This window comes from Vigna unguiculata, chromosome 4 (genome assembly GCF_037176805.1).
Source record: "Vigna unguiculata cultivar grain cowpea cultivar isolate G323 ecotype 2 chromosome 4, ASM3717680v1, whole genome shotgun sequence".
NCBI lineage: Eukaryota > Viridiplantae > Streptophyta > Magnoliopsida > Fabales > Fabaceae > Vigna > Vigna unguiculata.
The window spans coordinates 41,721,058-41,730,333 of NC_140795.1; the positions used below are offsets into that span (position 1 = coordinate 41,721,058).

A 9,276-nucleotide genomic window follows, 5' to 3' on the forward strand; every position below is an offset into this window, starting at 1 on the left:
TCTAATAGAACATTGCTAGCTTTCAGATCTCTATGAATTACTCTGAGTCGAGAGTCCTCAGGAAGGTATAGAAGACCTCTTGCTATTCCATTGATAATGTTTAATCTTACTTTCCAATCAAGTTGTTTTCTTTTCTCATCATCTGTCAACTCAAGAAGTCAGAAGGGATTTAAACAACACTAGCCATTTAGCAAAACAACTGAAGTCACCATCATGAATGAACTGAAAGATGATTAAACATGATACAACAATAATGTTGCAGGGGCTATGAGTGTGCTTAAGGGTTCATTTAATGCGAGAATGGGGTCAGTTTTCTGTGGTCGAAAAGTGAGATAACAAATGCAGAAAAAATAATCCTTTTATTTCATGGGAAGAGAATGTGATGAATATATGGAAAATGAAACTAAAAACAAGTGTCTTACCACTGATGAAGAAGATTGATGTTGATATTGTGGTGTTCTCTGTGGCAAATTAGGCATAGGCCAAATGGGGTTGGATTCAAAGGGTAAACTTAGTATAATTGGCAATCCTGAGTCATCCACTTCAAATCTGTTCTTCTCAGAATCAAATTGATAGGAACAACACCACTTGGGAACATTCTCGTGTCCAGGAACAACGGACCAACCAGTTCCAAAGCCACCACTGTTTGCCAATGGAACATTGCTAGGAACTTTATCATCAATGGCTGGTTGCTGCTGCTGCTATTGGTGGTGTTGTTGCTGTTGGTGGATCGCTATTCTGACTCTTTAGCTAAGGCAAGAAAAAAGGCAAGAGAAAGAGCAAACTCAGATAATATAGAAGACTTAAAAGGTTTTGGGCCAAGAGGAATAAGGACTGAGATGTGGGACGCTTTAATTGACATATGGATGACACAAGACTGGAAAAAGAAATCTATTGCTGGTAAAAACAATAGGGCTGCCAAGTCAGAGGCTATGGTGCACACTGGAGGGTCAATAAGCTTTGGACAACACTTGAAAAAGATGGTATTCATTTTCTAGTAATAACTATGACTTTATAATAATACTTATATATTTTATACATTTGGTGGATATCATTAATGCATCAATCATATATATATAAACATACTTATTATAAATTTTGATATACATTTGAATTTTGATAGTATTCATTATCTAGAATTACATATTATTTTACAGGAGGCGGAGCGTAATGGGTCTGTTTCTTATGGTGAACTATACAACAAAGTTCATAAAAAAAAAAGACGATCAATATGTTTCCAATAAAGCAAAAAATTTCATTGTAAGTATTATTACATGTGTAAGAATTTATTCACTTATTTAATCTTATATTACAAAATGATTGATTTATTATATAGGAATCATATCAAAGTGCTATGGTAGAAAAATATGGAGAAGATGTATCAAAGCATCCTAAAGTTGATTCTAAAGTATGGATGAAAATGGGAGGTGAAAATAAGAAAGGTAGAATTCACGGTATCGGTCGTAGCTTGGAACTTGCCATCATCAATGTGAATGGTTCATCTTCATCAGTTGTAGGTCCTTCCACAAATCCAAATCATGCATCTCCAACTGAAGAAATCACTGCAATAGGTACACAAATGTCTCAAATGCAACAACAGATGCAGACACAGTTAGATTTACAAACTGAATCTCAAAAGCAACTACAGATAGAGTTACAAGCACAAATAGAGGCACATGCACAACAGGTGCAAGCTCAGTTGAAAGCACAAGCAGATATGCATGCACAATTTCAAGCACAAATACAAGCACAAATGCAAGCACAAGTAGAAATGCAAAAACTTTTACAACAACAAATGCATACACAAATGCAAACACAGATGGAGTTTTTCAAGACACAAATATTTCCTGCTTTAAAGATATCATCACCACCGTCTGTCAAGAAACATGGCGAGAACAAAATATGAAGATGATGATGATGTTTTGTTTTGTTTTTAAACTTAATGATGTATGTTGACAATTGTAAAGACTACTTTTATTATGCTCATTACTTTTAGTATTTTGAATGTGATAACATTTGACATGTTTCATATAAAATGTTTGGCAAGATTTATTACTTTATTTTATATTTATGTTAAAATGCATTTCATAAGGTACAGGTAAAAAAAGTATGGAATATTTTGGAATGATGCAATTTGCTATGATTTTGCTAGGGATTAGCTAGAGATAAATTATTCAATTCGCGAGGGATTAAACTCCTAGACCTATATATCATTTAGATTACAAACCACACCATCCTAATTGTTCTTGTGGCTTCCTAAGCTTTTTCCTATATTTTACTAATTTTCAAGACACACGTAACCTTTTGTGCAACAAAGCCGGTTTTGTGTAGGGGTGGCAATGTGAGTCGGCCCGGCCCGTTTAGGCCCGACCCGCATAAGGCCCGCACAATGCGGGTTGGCCCGGCCCACCCCACACATTTTATGCGGGTCGCATACTCTGGCCAGGCCCGCATATACGTTGGCCCGTTGGCCCGCACAGTTTGGACAATTTTTTTTACTTAAAAGCATTCTAACCATTTTGAACATAAAAATAGTGCAGTAAAAACATAAAAACAGTGCAATGACACGATTGTTGGAGTATTATAACAGTGCAATCAACCAAAACTTGGACAAGTGCAATAAACAACATAAAAAACAATCCATAAAATGAAGTCTTAGAGCATTAAACAAGTGTAACAAACAAGTCCTGGACATCATAGGAAATGCAATAACAACATAAAAGAGTCCATAAAAGTGGTCCTAGAATACGAAAACAGCAAACCAACAAAGTTCAAATAAAAAATAGTCCAACATAGAAACATCTTCATGGTTGTAGTCTATTGTTCTTCGTCTTCCATGCTTATAACATTGGAAGCAACACCGGAGGACCCTTCATTTACCACCAGAGTTTTGTAACTAATATTTTCTACATCTTCTGCATATATTCAAACCAAAAAAATAAATAGTTAGTAGGAATGAATTTACTTGACAATAAAAATAATAGAAAGTAAGAATCAAATAATTACCCTCAACAAAACCATGCTTCCAACTAGAAAGGCAAATATTGGATTCGACATTCTCGGGTAAGAGTCAACTCTGTTAAGGATCCGAGACCCAATGCTAAAAGAAGATTTTGATGCCACAGTTGTTATTGGAATGCTTAGGAGATCTCTAGCCATTATTGATATCTCAGAAAATCTTAGACTATTATTTTTCCACCATTCCAAGACATCCATGTGCTCCATAAATCGAAAACCTAGATTTGGTTCCTCCAAATATGTCTCAAGTTGATTCTTTCCAAGTCTATTACCTAATTCATTATCACACTCTTTTAATAAATGTCCACAAATCAGAAGTCAAGCATATCCTACTAGGAATGGAAAGAAGTAGATTTTTAATAATTAACTTTTCTTTGTCATAGAGTCTCCCAATATCTACCTTAATAGTGTTTCTACTAACCATAACTGCATCAGGACACAAGTACCTAATCCAATTCCTAAGTTCAGGATACTCAACAAATATATAAGGCAAATTGTGCCTAACAATTAGTTCACACAACAACTGAGGTGTACTGATTGATCTATTTTCTTTGCCTTCAATTTTCCTTGCATATCTAACATCATTTGACCAATATCTTCAGTTTTGATTTTATCACACTTCATAATATGCCGATTCAAATGTGAAGTTCCATATTTTCTTCCACCACACACAAAAACTTTGTTGCAACCATTACACTTTGCCTTATCCTTATCCTCCCCAATCTTACTAAAATACCTCCAACAATCAACTATGTTAGCCTTATTTCTCCTTTTATCAATCTCAACCGTTTCAGACTGTTTTTCAATATCATCTTCTTCAATTTCATTTTCACAAAGAGGTATGTTAACATCATCCTTATCAGCCATTCTTTTTTCTAAATTAATCTAATTCAATTTCCTGATACAATACACACATTACCAAACGAAATCAGTAGTAGCCAGCAATTGAGTAGGGGCAAGGGCAGCACACAGCAACAACACACATTTCAAGCAGTAACAATGTAAAGCAACACACTTCAAACGAACCCAATTCAATTTCAATAGCAAACCACTTCAACAATAAACACTGATTCAGAAGCAATACAAGTTATTGCAGATTCATAGAAAGCAACAAAAATGAAATCGAAGGGAAGACTCAAACCTGTGTGATTGCTGGTGCGGTGACGACCGTGAATGGCTTGCGGTGTGGTGACCATCATGAATCGTGAAAGTGGTCGAGGAGAGCCGCTACTACGCTGCGGTGGTTGGGAATCAACAAAGGGGTGGAGGAATTGCTTTCCCGCGGTGCAGTGGCCATGAATCGTGAAAGGGATGGAGGAGCTCCTGCGTTGCGCCACGGTGGCCGTGAATCGTGAAAGTGGTGGAGAGAGAAGCTTCTACGCTGCGCCACGGTGGTCGTGAATCGTGAAAAGGATGGAGGGAGAAGCTCCTGCGCTGCATCGCGATGCGGTGGCCGTGAATCGTGAAAGGGATTGAGGGAGAAGCTCGAGCTCCTACGCTGCGCGTGACTCGTGAAAGGGTGGAGGGGTGCGCTCTTGTGACTCTCGGTGCAGTGGTCATCGTCGGTGGAAGGAGACTGTTCGGTGGCAGCGGTGTTGGTCGTGATTGGGTTGGTCAGCGGCGTGAGGAATTGGATGGATGCACTGTTGATTATGTTTTTAGGGCAGAAGAAAGTGAGGAAAGGGGCAGAATGTTTTTGCTTTAGGGGTTGCTTGATTTCTCACTCTCACTCAGTTGCAGTAGTAGTACACGTGCAGTAACTCAAGTTTATGCGGGTCGCGGGCCTATGCGGGCCAGGCCAGATCGGGCTTACGGGTTCAATTTCCAGGCCCGCCCTGCGTAATTTGTGCGGGCTTGCGGGCCGGCCCGCTGGGCCTGACCCTAATTGCCACCCCTAGTTTTGTGCATAACCTTTGTTATCTCTCATTATTTGTGGTAAAAAGCATAGTTTTTTATAACAAAATCATAATTGATGTATAAGTTTGATGTTAATTAAAATCTGAATTAAAATAGCAAGCTATACAAGGTAAAGTTAATGTGAAGAAAATTAACTTGAAAAAAGAATAAGAGTCGATTCAAATTATTTTAAGGATAATGATATTTTTACAATTAACATTGATTTGCTAATTAACATTGATTTGACAAATTAATTATTAATTGTAAAGGAAACAAATAAAAGAAATTTTCTGTTGTATTTTATGGAAAGGAAAAACATAAATATACACAAGAGAGTATCTATAATTAATATATGCATCCCTACAATTACGCTATTATTTCTATAATAATGCAAAAACGTGCAAAATTGTTCCTATAATTTAGTTATTTTAATAATTAAAATATTTTCTCATGATTTAATTTCTTACGCTCTCCCTCAAGTTAGCGGAAGGTACATATCTTGTTGCAACTAAACCATCTTGAATCTTATCACGATAAAGCGACAATCCATCTCTATGTGTCTAGTACTTTCATGAATTACTATGTTAGCAACAATGTGTAAGGCGACTTTATTGTCACAATACAACAATGTTAGTTTAGGATGCAATATCCGTAAATCTTTCAACAATGATCATAACCAAGTCAACTCACAACAATTGTGTTTACTGTAAGTGGTAATGGAGGGTATGGAAGAGCCGTAGGTGGAGGATTATTTGGGATAACATTAGGTATGACATGGTCTATGGTGGTGGAAAAAGTGCCAATGGATTCATACGGAAAAATATCCTCATGGAAGACAACATCACGACTAGTGAAGACTTAGTGAGTTTCGAGATCATATAACTTGTAAGCCTTTTGGCCAAGAGGACAACCTAGAAAAACACATTTTTGGGCACAAGGAGAAAACTTATGTGAAATATGAACATTAGTAGCATAAGAAAGACATCCAAAAACTCGAATATGTGAATAAGAAGGGATTTTACCATATAGGCACTCAAAAGGTGTATGACGTGATAAAAGAGACATAGGCAACTTGTTAATAATATGGACAACAGTGGAAACACATTCTGCCCAAAAGTGTAAGGGAAGATGAGTTTGAAATGAATAGTGTGTGTTGACTCAAGGATATGTCTATGTTTACGCTTAACAACTCTGTTTTATTGTGGTGTGTAAGTGCAATATTGGTAAGTTGTTCCTTGTTGTGTAAAAAAACTCGCTTAGAAAAAAAATCCCTTCCATTATCAACTCGGATATTGGCTATATTGGTATTAAAATGTGTTTTGATATGATGCATGAAAAAAATCCAAGTGAAGCGAGAAAAATCATCCACAACAGTCAAAAAATACCATGTACCAGAAATAGAAGGAACTTTTTATGGTCCCTAAATATCACAATGAAGAAATTCAACAGGTTTAATGGAAGAAATTGAGCTATTTGGAAAAGGAAGGCGTGTCTGTTTTGCAAAAGTACAAACATCACAAATTTTATTTGACTCTAAAGAGAGGTTTAACAAAGTTTTAGCCATGAAATCTAATCTACATGGTGATGGATGTCCTAGTCATCGATGCCGGTAGTAGAAGTGTTTGAAGGAGGAGATGACTTAGTGACATGGGCTGCGAGTGATGGAATGAGAGTGTGTGACTTATTTGATGTCATTACAACCAAGTAATAGAGTCCACTTTGTTGTTTACCCAAATCAATTGTCATTTTCCTCATCAAATCTTGTAAAATACACCAATAGAAAAAAAGTTATTGACAATTTAAATCTTTTGTGACCCGACTTACTACATTAAATCTACTTTGCAAGATGGTACCCCAAACACATTTGTTAAAGAAACAATTGAACTTAAAGGTAAAATTCCAATAGAGATAATAGGGGCTTGGTCATTTGGCATAACAATTCGTGGTAAAGAACTATTTTATTTACTGTTGACAAGCAAGGTTGTGAAGAAATAATGTGATTGGTGGCGCCACTATCAATTATAAGTTTAGGTGGTGACAAAGTAGAAGGAACATTAGCGTTGTTGACATTTAGATTAGTTGACGGAGATGATGCATTACCCTGCATAATAGACAATATTTGTTGTAGTTTGAGTTCAGTTAATCCATTCATTATGGACTACAACTGTTGCATCACTAGAGTCGCTGTGACATTTTTTATTGAAAATTGAGTATTCTCATTGGGCTTAGAATAAGCATTATAGGTGACTCCATGCCTTGGGTGTTCAAGAGGATAATCGTGTAGCTTCTAGCATGTTTCTATTGTATGATGATCTTTATCACAATGAGATCAATGCAACGACTTTCGATTAGATGAATTAAAACAAGAAGGAGGACCTTGTTTGCATCGAACAACAAGGGTTGTTGGTTCATTCTTTTGAACAACCATGACTGAAGCTTCTATTGTGTCACATGTGGTGCCCAAATGTCCTTGATTTTCTTCTTGAATGGTGGAAGAATAACCTTGTGTAACATCAGGCAATGGATTCATTAAGAGAAGTTGGCCACGATTATATAAGAGTCATTCAACCCTACATCAATTTGTGTCTTTTATTGTCTGCTACACAAGTGCATGTTGCATTACTATAGGAGTCTAACTCATCCCGTAATTTCTTTAACTTTGTGTAATAGGTTGTGACAGTCATTTGATCTTGAGCCAAGCAAGCCATGTCTCTCTCAATCTGAAAAATTTGTGGTGCATGACTTTAAGAGAAGCGATTTTGAAGATCTTTCCAAACTTCATGAGCAGTGTCATAACAAATAACACTATCTACAATATCAGGTGTCAAAGAATTAAAGATCCAAGATAATACCATGTCGTTACATTTTTTTCCATGTTGCATATTCTTCTAGTTTGTCTTTCGTAGAGGGTGCCTTGAGAGTTCCATCAATAAAACCCAATTTGGATTTTGCATTTAAAGAGATGACCATGGCTCTACGCCAAGTCAAGAAATTGTCTCCATCTAGAGGTTTTGAAATAAGGACCATTCTGGGATGGTCATAATGATGGAGAGAATAAGAACTATTGGAATTTTGTTTTTTTTTTTCGTCGTTACCCATGGAAGCAAGGATAGGAAAAGAAAAAAAAAGTGAATAATTGAGTTGATGATCATTCATGATGCTCTTGATACCATGTAATGGAGACAAATAAAAAGAATTTTGTGTTGTATTTTATGTAAAAGAAAAACAAAAATATATACAAGAGAGAGTATCTATAATTAATATGTATAATCCCTATAATTACGTTATTATTCCTATAATAATGACAAAATATACAAAATTGTTCTTGCAATTCAACTATTTAAATAATTAAGATTTTTTTATGATTTAATTTCTAACATTAATTTCTATTAAGTTGTTTAATTTATTATTAAAAAATTTGAGTATAAAGGAAGGCTTCCTCATGGATATAAATCACTCACTTGTGTACAAATAGGTGTTTGTGGTCACATTCAACTAAATAGTAAGACAAATATATGCAAATGCATCATTGAGACAACAAACAAGAAGATGAGAAGATAATCATATCAACAGTGAGCAATAAAAGAGGCAAAGACAATATTCCAATTTTGACCCGATATTTGTCTTTCCTATATTTCAAAGAATTATTCATGTTGTCTATAGTAAAGTAGATATTTTTATAAAACAACAATAATCCAGATAATTTCTTCATTTGTTTATTCTATAATTATGGTGGCTCATGAAGTTAAATTTTTGTTGGGTTATTTTGGATGGAAGATAATTTTTTGTTGAAATATTATGGATATCTTTTATAATAAGCGGTTTCGTTAAACTATTTTTGTACATTATATTTTGCTTGTAAATGATTTGTATATGGTAACTATGATAGGGATATTAATCTATTTATGCATTATATTTTTAATCTGGTTGATAAATAAATAAATAAATAATATTTTTTTATGACATTGAAATTGCAAACTCATAGGACCTCATTATATTTAAATTAATATTTCATAAAATTTAAATTAAATTTCAAGCATTCAAAACAGTATTATTAAAGTATTACAGTTTATAAGTTTGTCTCTCTAGCTAAAGTATAAATTTAGGTCAGAGATTAAGATTTAAAACTACTTAAACATTCATACTTACTTATTTCTATTCATGGCTTCTCTCTTATCGAAACACTCCTATAGCTATAGTTTGAAAAAACAACTTAAACAAACTTTAATAGTACTCTTTGCCTATTTATACAATCATTTCCTTATACCATAACACAAAAAATATTAGAAAATCATTAACATCTTTTCTCATTTAACAATTTTCTCTTTAATTTCCATTCATTGAGAATAAGTATTCTTCATT

General features: G+C 34.8%; 1 pseudogene across 1 annotated transcript; it reads left to right on the plus strand.

Moving 5' to 3' along the window:
- Positions 1-300: 300 nt before the first annotated feature.
- LOC146887215 (uncharacterized) lies at positions 301-2,036 on the plus strand (annotated as a pseudogene). Its single transcript, XR_014994238.1, has 4 exons — positions 301-305; positions 563-983; positions 1,158-1,260; positions 1,337-2,036. The product of XR_014994238.1 is annotated as an uncharacterized LOC146887215 (transcript).
- The last annotated feature ends 7,240 nt before the right edge of the window (positions 2,037-9,276 follow it).